The 15,039-nt window shown below is 39.6% G+C and overlaps 1 protein-coding gene across 2 annotated transcripts in view; it reads left to right on the top strand.

Annotated features, from left to right (window-relative positions):
- The window catches only part of lrrc4ca (leucine rich repeat containing 4C, genome duplicate a), a 95,037-nt gene that overhangs the window by 30,117 nt on the left and 49,881 nt on the right, over nt 1-15,039 (top strand). The window contains exon 2 of one of the 2 annotated variants that reach the window (XM_041794690.1): nt 5,168-5,241. The exons of the other annotated variant lie outside the window; for it this stretch is intronic. The gene's annotated coding sequence lies outside the window, so the exon portion shown is untranslated. The remainder of the gene's footprint in view (nt 1-5,167; nt 5,242-15,039) is intronic. 2 annotated transcript variants of the gene reach the window in all.

The following is a 15,039-nucleotide window of genomic DNA, read 5'->3' as shown; positions in this document are numbered from 1 at the left end:
ACCATAGTAATCAATAGGAGTGTAAGTTCCTCAGTGGCGCTGCTTAGGCGTAGGTCTGCCACCTCAGACAGCCATTCTAGTTTTCTGATGTGTCTCTCTACACAACAGCTGGATAGAGGAGTTTTAGGATGTTCCCTCCCTGAAATTGTCATTGAAACCAGCCCTTGATCAGCACCACAGAGTGTCACACTTACCCAGTCTAATAACAGCCTAAAACCTCTTTAGCCTGGTTTATTTAAACTCCTAAACATTTAGAATTGGACCAATAGGCTGCTAGCTCTGTAAGAAACAATAAAGGCTGCCAAGAAATCAAGATGCAGCTACTACTGCAGAAAGATATATCAGTTCAAGTGCAGCAGAGTCTGTGCAGTCAAAATGACTGCCTGCAGTCTTTTTAGGTAGAAGCAATCATATTTCTATGCATTATGTACAATTTCTTAAAATTACATTTAAATTAAAATACGGACAGCATTGCAACTTTTAATTCAAGTTATACATATTGCAAATGTGAAAGCAGTCAAAATGACATGCAATGGAATTTCTGAATAAGAAAATCAAACACTCTCATAACATTCAAGAAATAATAGTCTCACACAAAATCAGGTGTCACAAGTAATCGTTTCGTCTGCTCCATGTCCAAATTAGTCTGCATGCTGGCTCTCTTAATCAATGTGGTTGCAAACTGTGATGTGATGTGACTGCTAACATGCAGTCTCTTTCTCTGTATCTCTCTCACACACACAAACACACACTGTCGGGTGCTCTGGCTAAAGTTAAATGTCTGCCAGCTGAGCGTGTCCCTCAGTCAGGCTTTTGTTCGTCTCCAGCTGAAGCTCTGTAATTTGTCTGCCAGTAATTTGTCTGGAATTAAGGTAAACGGTTGCCAAGTCCAACACAAAACACACACTTTGAATATTTCATCCATATAACATTGAGCAGCTCATCCCTTTTGAAAAGCAGGTCAAGAAAAGCAAATAAATAGTGTTTAAACACAGAGTGTGAGCCTATCTGCGCAGAGATCTGAGGGTGCACTGGAATCTTTAATGCTTCTCAGTTCATTTGCAAACCAGTCACATATTTATACTGTGAGTGTGTGTCTGTTTGGTCTCTTCACAAATTCAGTATGTAAGAATTCATTACTGGCTGAAGTCACACTCTGTAACGGCGCTTTGTTGCCGGCGCAGCTCTGAGTGCTGTGTACAGCTTGTATTTCTGAGTACCCCGGCTTCTTCTGTAATGGGATCTGTGTTCGAGTTCAAACTGAACCAGCGCCCTGTCTCATGAGCAAATCTGAAACAAAGCTGTGTACTCTGTTGTTTTGATTCATGCTTTTTGATGCCAAATTAAATGCACAAGCCCCTGGGACATTTCTGCATCTGTAAAACCGCAGAGGCCAAGACGCTTGTGACTCGGCAGGGTGAGCGGCAGGCATGTGGCAGGGGAAATGTACTTCCTCGGTTCATTTCATCTCTCCTCTCCCTCTCTCTCACTTCTTTTTTCCTCTCTGTGGCTTTCTATGGTTCTCTGCCTGAATCATTCTGAAATAGAGCCACAAACCTGAGTGCCATAGTTCGTGGTCAGGGAGCACCAGTAGTATTGTGGGAGAGCATCCGTGCACTTGTTCTATTATTAAACCCTGGTTATGTAAACCGCCAGGAGACGACACCGACGAATAATGATTCACCATAATTCAATTGTATAACAGGCCTATTTCGATGAGGAAATCAGAGGTGGTGCATGTGTGAGAATGTGGCTGGGATGGGCTGTACTACTTGATTCATTTCCTGTTCATTGAAACAGTTTCTGTAGTGATTTTCAGCTTCAAAGGAAACATGATTTCTATAGTATATCTGCCATAAGGGATCAATGCTAGAACCAACATACGGTATCTCTTGGTTTATGAAGGCATGTCTTTGTCATTGAAATGCTTTAAAGACTGTAGCATTATACTCTTCCTCTTTTTTCTAAGAAAAAATATTCCTCAACAATTTAACCACATCCTTTGTAAGGAAATATGGTATTATTGGAAAAGCAAAGGCAAGATGGAGAAGCCATCATTGTAAAAGGCAGGGCAGCTCTTGTATATTGTTCTTTTTGTAGCAGATAGGACTTTTAGATACACAATGTCACCTCATCTCCAGGTCGTTGAAGCTTTAAGAGTGCATTTTACGACCACTTTCATCAATTGGAACCAAAACCTTTATTTTATATCGTGATTTGGCCAAAGTCAGTCATAAAAGATTATTATTATTTTTTATGCCTAATAATATAGAGGAGGACAGAAACACTGAGCTGGACCCACATTGCCTGCCTTGTCAATTACTTTAAGAGTAGATTTCCAATTTTTCAAGCATCTAAGTTAAAGTTTGGGCAGATATCAGCTTTGCGGAGGACAAGAAGTGTTTGCTTTTATGTTTTTTTTTTTTTTTTTAGTTCAATGCTTTATGAACTACCTACACCCACAGAAAACATGCAGCCTTTTAAAATGTTCTGCTTCAACATTTGTTGTATTAGCTGCATGCATTTCAAACTGCTTTTAAAGCTTAGCAGTGAAGTCATTGAGTTAACAAGCAAGAGCAGGTGGGCAGCAGATTGGCAGCATTGTTTCCAAATGTACTGAAATTGGGCCTAATTCACCAACAGCTTTACAAGATTTTTCTGAAGTTTGTTCTAAAAACATCCTTATTCTCAGGCAGATTCAAGAAACTGTTCTTAAATAGCTGATTTGTTTGTACTTGTGTACTTCAATTAATTAATGCAGTGTCTTTATAAGCTCATGCATGTCTTTCCCCTTTAGCAGAGAGACCTACCTCTTCAATGTCCTTTTGAGGTTTTGAGACTGCAGGGCCATTATGCAGGAGTCACATAGGATCAGACATGAAGAAGCATCAGGATGGGGTTAGATTCCATATTGATGCCAAGTATAAAATACTTTTCATTAAAATGGGGCTGGTTGTAGAATTTGAAAATGAGACATTTGTAGGTTCACTGTCAGAAGTCATGAAGACAACCACTAGTCATTCATTTACATCTCTACAGTGCAAGCCCAGCCTCAGTAGAGAAGCATTACCTCAGCATGCCTGTGACAAATAACGGCATACCATCTACTGGAAGAAAACCACATGTACGTAATCATGCCAAACCTCAATAAGCATCTCAGTGGCAGACACCCAGACCTCTTCAAAGAATACACAACATGTCAGGTTGTGTGCTTATATCGTGACTATATAGCTGAATAACAAAGGGCTACTAACTTACTTTAGATATAGTTTACACTACAGCTCTACAGCATCAGATTAAATGGCTAGTAAAAGCAGTCCATCCATCCAAACCAAAAGATAATCAATCACATTAATGCCCAGAGGGAATTTAATGCTGTGATTTGGTAGATGGAGAAGAGGAATATTTTATAAGAATTGCTATAAATATGAAATTATTTATATAAGAAATCTATGAAATTGTATTTTGTACACTCAGTGAGTCATACAGTTCTGTGCCAAACCTTTAGGCATGTTTGGGCCATAAACTGAGGCTGGAGTAAGGCATAGATTAGTCACCTGAGGGCATCATGGGGCAGGGAGGAAGATTGACCCAGCCCTGGTCATTCTCTGGATGTCTTTGCATATTACCAGGCATGGGAAAATACTCTGTTGTAATAAAACAAAGACCTTTAGGGCCCAGTGATGTGGTGAGTAAGCCTAGCCCAGGGTACCAGCAGGACGGGTAATAGGTTTGCCACAAGCTGTGGATTTCCCATGGCCTGAAAACACCAATGGTTCACCAGGGCTGAAACAGTCTAGACAAGAGCGGTGCCGTCGAGTTTCCCCTTTCCCCTTCCTCCAGCTCCGGGTTGTTGCACATCGGGCACCATGATGAATACTTCGCACCCTACATGCCAAAACATATGTGTAGTTTTGAATATATTTCTTAGTTTTGATCAATATTGCATACTGAAAATAAAAGTTTAACTTTAAATTCGCATTACTGCCTTAAAATAAATAGCCTCAGTTAAGATAGTATAATCACCACAAGCTAACAGGTTGCAACTCAAATTAACTTCATGCAGCCTGTGAAGTTGAGTTGGATGTGCTTGATACAAATGCTGCTTACTAACTAAAGCAATTTTTATTTTCTTAAAGAGTTAGGTAATTTAATAATTTTACTATGCTAAATATCAATTAGAGTGCTCTTAGATTTTCTCCTTAGCTAAGAGAATATCAGGAAGCTTTGGCAGATGTCTTGAAGACTATAAGTGGATTTTGATTATAAATATCTTTTGAACAGTTGGTGAATGACGTTCCTTAACATTAATTACATTTTATGCATATCTCATCCTGTCAAATGGCAGCAATGATAAAAGAACATCTGTAAGTTTTCTATTTGGAAAAGTGTATTTATGTGATAACCTTGTTTTTGAAACCTTGTCTTTGTCTCATCTGACTTGAATATTCCTTCCTGCCAATTATAAATAATCTGTTGATCTTATCTGCATGTGTAAAAGCATCTTGTAGACTCAAATCCTGGGTATGAATAATAAAAGACATAGCACTTATAGACTCCCAATGTGTAATAAAAATGTCTTTTAGTTTCTTGTGTGTCAGAATGATTAAATTAACTTTAATTTCCTTGACCCCAGTTCTATGATAACGTGTTTTCTTCATAAGGCAGTGTTGCCTGGTTTCGTAATTAAAAACCAAAATCAATTAAAAAATAAAGATCTTCAATATCTGGATGTGAACACAGCATGTAAACAAGGATATTTGAGAAGGCTTATCTTCTGACCTGTGAGAGCAGACTGCTGGCCTACTTTATCCTCTCATCTCTCTTCCTTTTTCATACTGTCGCTCTTATTTTGCTTGATGTCCTTGATATGCTGGAGTGCTCTATATTGATGAAGCCGAATAACCTTAATCAGTGCCGAGATACTGTATTTAGATAAATGCAAGCATGCACTTTTGGTTGAACCTAGAATTGGTGTTTAGACACAACAGATAATGGTTGTGGGTTGGGTTTTCCTAACCAAGCTGTAAGCAAATTAGCCTTAAGAAAAGGACAACAGCCTAATACCCTTTTTAACTGTGGCTTGCCAAGTAACACCAGACCTTTTTCAGCTATGAAACGCCATGAGATCATTTTCTGTTCTCTGCTCATCTCTTTTCTCCTGCAGAAGGGCAAAGTGGATTCAAACCAGAGGAGAGCATTGGCATTCCATCCGGATCTTACACATATTTCTCAGCCCAGGTCAGAATTTACACCTCACACTTAAAACAGAAAGATAAAACACTGGCAAACGACAGTAACATTTTACACAGGTCATGCTGTGCCACGCCATCTGACCTGGCAGTTCTCCCAAAAAAGAAATAGAGGAGAATCACAGCTGCTGTCTCCCACTCTCTCCCCTCTCTGTGTGTCTCACTCTCTCACAGACACACATTACCCCATCTATCCAACCCACATGGGAAGGGGGGGGAGCACAGTCTTAGTTATCATGTTTAATTTGTTTCCCACTGTGTCTCAAGTGTTCTCAGATGAGTTATCAAAGCGGTTTGATCACTTTTTTGTAACATACAGTGTGTGCTAACTAAGCACGGAGAAGAAAGGAAGACAAAGTACGAAAAAAAGGCATTTTTATGAGCATGACTTGCTTTCATTATATCATCTGGAGCTGGTTTGATAATTCCAAGTGAGACTGATTTTATGAAATTCACGTCTCAGAGCAGATCAAAACTGAGGCCCAAAGCCAGCTCATGTGCAGCGTGCGAGCACACAGTGAAGCAGAGTGAGGCGAGCACTGACCCATGCTGAGGTTCTGCTTCGATAATTAAAGTTCATTGCTCTCCCGTTGCACGTTTTTTTCTTTATTTATAGAGTAATTTAATTTGGCATGGGTGGGGGGACAAAAAATAAAGTGCACTTTAGAGTCTAATTGATGCTGGTTTCTCTTTAGTCCTGCATCCTCAGCATTCTTCCTCTCTTACCAATGAAGTTAACTAGGCAGGCGGATGGAGGGCAGAGGAAGAGAGAGAGAGGTAAAGAACGGGACGGGGAAAAATAGGGAGGTTATTGCATAGGGAGGGGTGTTTGAGGGGTGCAAATTTGATTTCTTCTACATCCTTTGTTAGCTTGTGGCGTTGAGAGGCAGCGAGTCCATTTTCTCGTAACTGTTGTGAGAGAGATTAGCAGAGGCTGGGCTTGTTTCTATTTGAGAAATAATGAAGAGAGCATCCCCATACAAACCCTACTCTGCTATGCAGCTGCCCCCCTCCCCATCCCCTCTTCTCCTCCCACATCCTTCCTCTCCCTTCATAGAAATGTTAAAGTGTGTGATGGTTCATCAGTTGTCATACTGCTCTTATGTGGCTTTAAAACAAGATAGCGGGGGGGGGGGGTGTTGTGGGAGAGGAGTAGTACTGTGTGAAAAATCATGTGGAAAGTGTCGGGGCAGTCAAAAATATTGAAATATTTAATGATGATTAATCTCAGAATTTTTGTAGTAAGTTATGACTAATTTTGTCCTTTTTATAGCATTTTAAAATCCCACTATTTTACATACAGTGCCTGTTAAAAGTGGTATCATTTTATTAATTTTTTTTTATGTGATTGCATAAATATGCACCCACATTTAAGTGTCTGACCTAATTCAACAGAAGTCAGGCCAACTGGGGCTTGTAGTCTTACAATTTGTGAAATGGGGATCACCTGTTCTCAAGTAATTGTAGTACAAAGATACCAGTATTTCGAAAGTCCAGTCATTGGTTATTCAGTATTCCTGGCTACCATTACACCATGAAGACAAAAGGACACACCAAGCAACTCAGAGGAAATGTTGTTGAAAAGTATAAATCAGGGGATGGATACAAAAAAATTCCAAGGCACTGAACATCCCCCAGAGCTCAGTTAAATCCATCATCAAGAAATGAAAGGAATATGACACATGTGTAAATTAAGAAAAATCATATTAAATCTTGACTAGAGTTTACCAAAACACTTCCACTTCCATGGTCAAGTGGAACAAAGTTCTTTGATCTGATGAGACCATAATGGTGCTTTCTAGCCACCAGAGAAGATGCTATGTTTGGCGAACACCAACCACTCACATCACCACAAACACACCATTCCCACTGTGAAGCACAGTGATCACAGTATCATGCTGTGGGGATGCTTCTTAGCAGCCAGCCCTGGGAAGCTTGTAAAGGTAGGGGGTAAAAATGAATGCAAGCAAACTAAAGGACAATTCTGATGAACAATCCTATTCTGCAAAAGAAGAAGAACTACAGTTTGGGAGAAGATTTATTTTGCAGCGAAAGCTACACAGAAAGAGTTTAAAGACGTCAAGGTGAATGTTCTGGAGTGGCTGAGTCAAAACCCAGACCCAGAATTTGTGGCTGGACTTGAAAGGAGCTGATCATGCCTGATCACTGTACAACGTGACGGAGCTTGAGCAGTTTTCCAAAGAAGAATGGAGTAAAATTGCAGAGTCCAGATGTGCAAGCATTCTTAAGACCTATCCACAAAGACTCAGTGCTGTGATTGCAGCCAAAGGTGCATCTACTACATACTGACTTGAAGGGGGGTGAATTTTTATGCAGTCAAAGATTTTACATTTCATTTTTTTAACTGACATTAAAAATTAATGTCAGTTAAAAAAATGAAATGTAAACTCTAGTCAAGATTTAATATGATTTTTCTTAACATCTGTTTTCACCTTGACATTGAAAAGATTTTTCAAAAACAAAAAGGACAAATAATATTGTCCATGATTCATGAAATCAGTAAAAGGAAAAATATCTGACAAAGTGAATACTTTTTCTATTCACGATAAAAAAGGGTAATTTTGGATTCTTTTGGTGTCTTACATTAAGGGTATTTAACTTCCTGTTTGGAAAAAGACCTGCTTTTGTATTTGTATAAAAGATTACTACATACACGTATCCACAGAAAATGAACTTGCTATGGATTGAAGATGAAATAAGGGGACATTTAAAATTCAAATATTTGATAGCACAAGGTGCAGATGACTATTGGCTTGTCCACTGAGCTGATGTGAGTTTTGTAACTGAAATGAGACATTTAAGGGTAGTATTGGTGGACTTATTTTAGATCAGTGAGGCTGCAGGGAGACACTGATGTGACTTAACCAAAGCATTTTAGTTAACTGGGATTAATCTTGGAAATGGCAAACTCCAGGGGTACCACACAGTCACCAGGTGAGGATTCTTTCTTACAGAGGAGCTTTGCTGTGGAGGAGCACTTTACTATACTGTGGCAACAGTGTCATCTTAATTATGTGCTTGCTCAAAACCTGCACTGACACAAGAGCTGGATCCCTCCCTGGATGCTAGGATTACCTCATCGGCCTCTGAAAGTATACGAGCTCCCTTGCATATTTGCAGCAGCACTCTTATTTTTAGCATCTTGACTTTTTTGCAGCCATGGGGAACCTCCCAAACGACCCGAATGTAAGGATGCATTTGACACCTTTGTTCATTAAGAGGAATAGGGAGCAGAAAGGCGGCCTTTCATGGGCTCCCACAACACAAGAGTGCCTGGAACAGGCTGTGGAGAGGCAGCCTCACAAAGCCTACCAAGCTCCACTTCTCTGCCTCCTAATAATTCACTGAGGTCCTGGTGGAGTAAAGGTGTCAGCCAAGACATTCACATCACGGGTTCATTCGCACAGAAATGGAAGGATGAAAGAAAAACACCAGAGGGGATGGGGGAGGACAAGTGGCTCTTTTAATGACTCTGGAGTGTGATGGGAATGCTGTTAATGAGGAGGGCTGGGATAAGAAGCTATGCATCCCACGTAGAGACACACAAGCCTGGGAGGAGCCTGTGGAACAACTCGACTCAGGCTGCTTGACGCTGTTACAGCCGAGCGGAGCTGCGTGGACCACACGAGTGTGGGAAGAATCGAGTTTGACTGTGAGGCAGGCAAAGATGGCATTGCGAATGAGCAGCTCCTCTTTTTACGTCTCCTCTTCCCTCTTCTCCCAGAGAGACAGTGGCAGCTCTCCGGTGAAGATCAGAAAGGTGGGAGATGGAAAGTGAGCGGGAGAAGGGGAAAGAGGGAGACGAGGGAGACAGTAGCCCTCAGGAGGCTACATCTCCAGTCAGTAATTCCACTGGGGCTCTCCCCCAACCACTCTTCAGTTTCCATCTCCAGATAAAAAATAAATAACCTCTTCAGACGGCCTCGCTCTCCTTTGAGAAAGAAAGAGAGCTTTCCCAAGAGCTGTGTTTGCTTTCCATGGAGTAATCTCTGTCTCCCATCATTTACCCAATATTTTCCCACAAAGTACACGCACACTTTGTCCATATTTACAGTGGATAAAAAGCACAGATGAATGTTAATTTTGCATAAAGAAAAACTGTTTAAATCATTCATTTTCTTGCATGTACCGACATGTAAACCTGCAGTTACAACAGTGTAGCTCAAGCTGCTTGGCATGATTTATTCACTTCTTGTAGAAAAAAACAACACTACTTATCAGCTATACTATTTCATAGAGTTGTCCTCATATCTCAGCCTGATAATGAATCCAAAAGCCATTGTTTGCCAACAGTAAATTGACCAAAATGAAGAACAGACTGAACAAATATCCTGCATCCACTGCATAATATGACTCATATACTGACGTGTAGGATGCATCATTTACTTCCTTTGTTGGAGTTATGTCTGCCGCTTTCTAGCTCTATCAACCTGTTTCAAAATACACAGTACAATTCTTTTTTTTTTTGTACACAGCAGCAACATTTACTTATCTCTCCTGCAGTGGAGCATTTGCTCCGTGTGCGAGCATGACTAGCAGAGCATAGCAGCTGGTGCTGCCAGGCGCAGAAGCTAAAGGATGGTCTGGTGCAAGATTGTTCTGGAAAGTGCTGTCAGGCTGATGGCCTCGTCGAGAGAGAGAGAGAGGGAGAATCACGGCTGATTGTGCATGACGGGACGAGCAAATGCTGCTATCTGATGCTCCTCCCTAGGCTTTCATGCAAAAATATGGGCAGAGAAGAATGTCTCTTATATGGAAGTCTGCATTTGAGCGTCCACTTTGTGCATGTCAAAACAAATATGCTGCAATAGCACAGTCACATTTTTATTAGAACTTGTAAAATCTGCAGCATTCCCTTTTCTACATTTTCTTCTCTTACTTTGCTCAGGAAGACACATTTATATTCTGATACTCACTTTCTCTTTCCCCTCTCTTTCTCTATCTCCCCTTGCCTGTGTTTTGCATGATAATGTTCAGCATTTTAATCTGGACTTTATATTACCTCTTCTCTCTGGTAGCATGTCAGCATTTTCTCTCTTAACTCTGTTATCAACTTCAGCTCCTGATACCTGTAATGAACGCTCTGCTTAGGGCTGATACCGTACTGTAAATCCGCTTAGGATCCCTCGCATTTAGCCCAACAGGGAATGAGCTAGCTGCACTTCTGTATGCATACTCTCTTGCATGGTTCAGAGCTGTAGTAGGATGTCTTTTGAGTGTGTTTCTTCTCATCACGATGCAAAGTGTGCAGATGGATTATCAGAAACATAGTTTCAATATGTGGAAACAGACATGCATGCACTAAGAGGTTATTATACTTGTGTGCTATGTTCTATTTTTAAAGCAGTGGAAAGGAGAAAGTACTGTCATAAGAACATGCTACTCAGAAGCATTAGCATACTCAGTAATGTTAAGTCTGTCCTCAGGGTCATGTGTCAGGAAAGTTCTCAAGATTATAAAAAACTAAATAGGTACATCTTCATGAAATTTTGAATAAATTTATGAAATGGTACTGCAGTATGACTCATTGATTATGAATCTTTTTATTTTCTTAGTTAGTACAAGTACATAAGGGCACAACATGGGTTCGGTAAAGTCAGAAGGGCTACATCTCTTGGGAGCATAAAGATGCAAATTAAAAGTTTCTGAAGTCTCTTATGAGTGCTTAATAGTTTGGAGGGTACATGTTTATTTCTCTTATGACACCAGGGAACAGCAGATTGTGAAGCTTCTTTTTCACAGGAAGTTACAGAATCACAAACAGTGACCTACAGACAAGACTCAAAGTCTTAGGGCAATGATTTTAATAGCTGATTAAAATCTGTATATTTTCTTGTTTTCTTGTGTCTAAAGGTCAAAATTAGTTTGCAGGAAGGGGAGTTAACTCATAAAGCATCTTAAATTAGACAGGTCCATCCTCTGGAGGGCAAAAATGTGCTCAGTCTATTAAATAGGCATGTTATAATACTTTCCAATACAATAAAATAGGGTGTAACAGTGCACAGAGGTCATGGTTCAGTTCATATCTTGGTTTTTGGGGTCATGGTTCAGGTCATCAATAAATGAGGAACATAAAGCTCCATATTTATAATTCCAGATTTGCCTTTTTTATTTTATTTTTTTTTCATTAAATGTTACAATGTCAGACAGCTGTTCCAGGAGTTAATGGCCCAAACTGGATCATGCCCTGACTCAGAGCTGAGCCATTGACCTCCTATACTAAAGTCAGCCATGTAACCCACTGAGCTACTCAGCCTCCTTTATGAATAACATTAGTGCATCTTATTCTTTGCTCCAGCTAGTGATATTTAGTGCTGTCAGTGGTTGTTGGTACAGCTTGTGATGTATTAAACATGAGCCAATAAAAAAAGAGGAAAACAAAAATTAGGCAAAATGAAAGCAAAACAGAAACTAAAAGCCTTATATCTCCTGATTTGAAAAAATGAAAGTAAATACAAATAAAATGCTAATCAAATTATGTGCATTTTTAAGCATTGCGTCATAATTCTGATTTATGAAGTGTGCTGTTGCACCATTGTTAGTAAAAAGCTTGTGCAGTGGATACTGATGTAAAATCCTGACTCATGTTTGTCAGTGAACCCCAGACTAGATCACGTCGACACAGGATGGGACGTTTCAGTGGAGTCTGAGCCGAGCACTTAAATACACACACATGTAGCTGCTGTTCTCTGCTTGTACAGGTCCGTGTATAGTCTTAAAAATGTATAAGCATCTATAATATCCTTAACCTGCTCTGCTTTCACAGCCAGAGGCTTTTTAAAAACAGTGCAGAGATGAAGAGGTGGAGAAGAAGCTGAGGGGTCTCACTTCTCTGTTTATTTGCAGCGGGAGCTTTTACTTTTCTTCTTCATGTGTTTAATTTTGCCAGCATCTTGCTCTTCTTCGTTGGTTGTTTAATAGCATTTAGCAAGCACTTGTAAATGCTACTGCTTTTGTTTACTTTTTAATGGTGATGATGTATTTGGCATGTGACTACATGCACCAAACTGGGACCCCAGTTGGGACTATTACAAGTGCCATTACATTGCTGACTACAAGATTGGTTCCAAAATGGACAATTAAACTCCCTTTGACTAACATATATGATGCAGTACTCTTTTTACCTGCAGAGGGAGCTATCATCTTTTGATTTCTCTTGTTTGATGTCAGTAGCTTAACCAGTAACATTAACAGAGTGGCTGTTTTTTGTTTGTTTGGGGTTTTTTTTAAATAAAATTAATGAATAACTATTTCTCTCATGAATATTTATGTAGTAATAGAAAAGCATTGGAGTAAAAAAGCTGAAAAGCAATAATACAACACAATGCATTATACAGTGCATTCAGAAAGTATTCAGACCCCCTTCTCTTTTTTCACTTTTGTTATGTTGCAGCCTGATGCTGCAGTCCTTAAAGTTCATTTTTATTTTCATTACTCTGCACTCAATACCTTATCATGACAAAGTGAAAACTGAATTTTCAAAAATATTTTCGCAAATATATATATATATATATATATATATATATGTATAGAATATCACATTGACATAAGTATTCAGACTCTTTTGAAAAACACTGTAAATTTAGCTCAAGTTCCTTCCATTGCTCTGGAGCATTGCTGAGAAGTTGCTACACCTTGACTGGAGTCCACCTGTGGTAAATTAAATTGATTTGGAAAGGCACATACCTCTCTTTAGAAGGTCTCTCAGCTGACAATGTATATTAGAGCAAAAACCAAGCCATAAGGTCAAGGGAAGGCTACAAAAAATGCTGCTGCACTGAAGGTTCCCAAAAGTACAGTGGCCTCCATAATTCTCAAAATGGAAGAAGTTTGGCACAACAGGGACTGTTGTAAGAGCTGGTCGCCCTGCTAATCTGAGCAATCAGGGGGCTGGGCCATAGAGGTGACCAAGAACCTGATGGTCACACTGACTGAGCTCCTGTGTGAAGACGGGACAAAGTTCCAGAAGGACAACCATCACTGCATCCGTCCACTTATCTGGGCTTTGTGGCAGAGTGCCTCGACAGAAGTCTCTCCTTAGTGCAAAACACATGTTATGTTCAATATTAATTTTGCCGGTCTAAATATAGCATATGCGTGTTTGTTTTAAATGATGACTTCTGCAAGAAAGTTGAGTGAAACTCTGTCTTGGTTTGTTGTTCTCAGCTCTGTGTCCACACTGATGCAACAATGCAACTATTTATGTACCACTCAGAGGTTGAACATGCTTCAAACATTTTCTTTTTCATGTGAAACCCTCACCATCCTACCATTAACCCTGCTACCACCTGGGGGAAGAGTAACAACTCTGTCCACTCAGGGAAAATGTTTATAGAAATACAAAAGCAACACTTTGTCACATGAGTGCAATTCATGGAGGACAAAGAGATTTTGCAAATCATCTTATTCTTCTTTGAGATGCATTTAATCACTTCAAATTGTCACTTGGTAGTGAAACAGGGCAGGAGAGTTGGGATGCATTATGAATGTTTAAGAGATTTATTTGAACAAAAATCAGTAAGAACAAATTTTTACTGAAAAGCACAAATGACCAAAGGGTCAGTGTGGTCAACAAAAATGTTTATGCCCTCTAAAGATAATGAATTTCAAATGTTAAGATTGATATGTCAGAATGTAGTTGTTGTGTTTATCACTGGATATATATTCATGGTTCGAAAGTAGTTACTCTGGATAAAAAATGACAAATCCTGAACTATTTCAGTCATTTGTGATAACAGATAGAAAAAAATCAAAGTGGAGTGACAATGCCTGTGCTGACACAACAGCCTTTTGAATATTGTATGCAGTTTAGTCTGCATGCTCTTAGTGCCTAAATACTTCATGATCCAGATTTTCAGAGCTGATTTTATAGCATAATTAGAAGCAGAAGCATAAATCATAAAGCAACCCTATTTGACTTTGCCAAAAAGTGAAAATAAAAATCTGTTCCTGGATCAAATGTTACACCACTTGAAGCTCGATATTTTGCTCCTGAAGTGGGAGCCAAATGAGGGAAATGTGAAGAGAGAACCGCAGGGGGAAATTATAGAATATCTCACTAATTTACCGTGTTCCTTTGATGGTGCTGCACGCTCGCCACTTCAGTAGAGGCCCTCATCTCAAGGAGACGGACATACCCGGTGACTCACCATGATGTCCATCACACCAGGAAATGAAATTAATGATAATCCAAAAAAAAAAAAAAAAAAAATCTGCAGCCGTCCAATCTCCTTCTATGTGTCTCACACCTTCTTTGCTCTCATATCACACTAATCCTTGAAAAAAAAAAAAAAAAAGATTCCATGCATCACTTCGCCGTTTCTTTCTAATTCATATTCTCCTTGTCTCCCACTCCAAGGTTTCATTTCTCTGCCTTACCCCACTCTCCTTTATTCTCCCCCACTTCATTTCTTCACCCTCTCTTTTGGATTGATAATGTCTTTTTCTTTTCTCCTTCCTCCCGCTATTATTCATCAACAACAATCATGCGCAGACTCAATTTTCGTCTTTAATCACAGTTCGCTCTATGCTGTACCATCCTTGGTTGTATTCTTCTGTGGATTGCCATTACATATGCTTTTTGCTCAGCATGGTAGGCTTCTTTTATCACCCCACGGTAGCATGACATCCGTTCTCATGCATTTTTCTTCAAAAGCTTTTGCCAGCCTTTCATAACAGAGTCAGATATTTCAAGGTAGAGATTTGATATTGGTAATTTACTTCTCTTCCCCTCTCTGGGGGTAACCATGCACTCTGTGTCTTTCAT

The sequence above is a fragment of the Cheilinus undulatus genome, linkage group 9 (genome assembly GCF_018320785.1).
Source record: "Cheilinus undulatus linkage group 9, ASM1832078v1, whole genome shotgun sequence".
Classification (NCBI taxonomy): Eukaryota; Metazoa; Chordata; class Actinopteri; order Labriformes; family Labridae; genus Cheilinus; species Cheilinus undulatus.
This window is presented reverse-complemented; position numbering and strand designations above follow the sequence as displayed.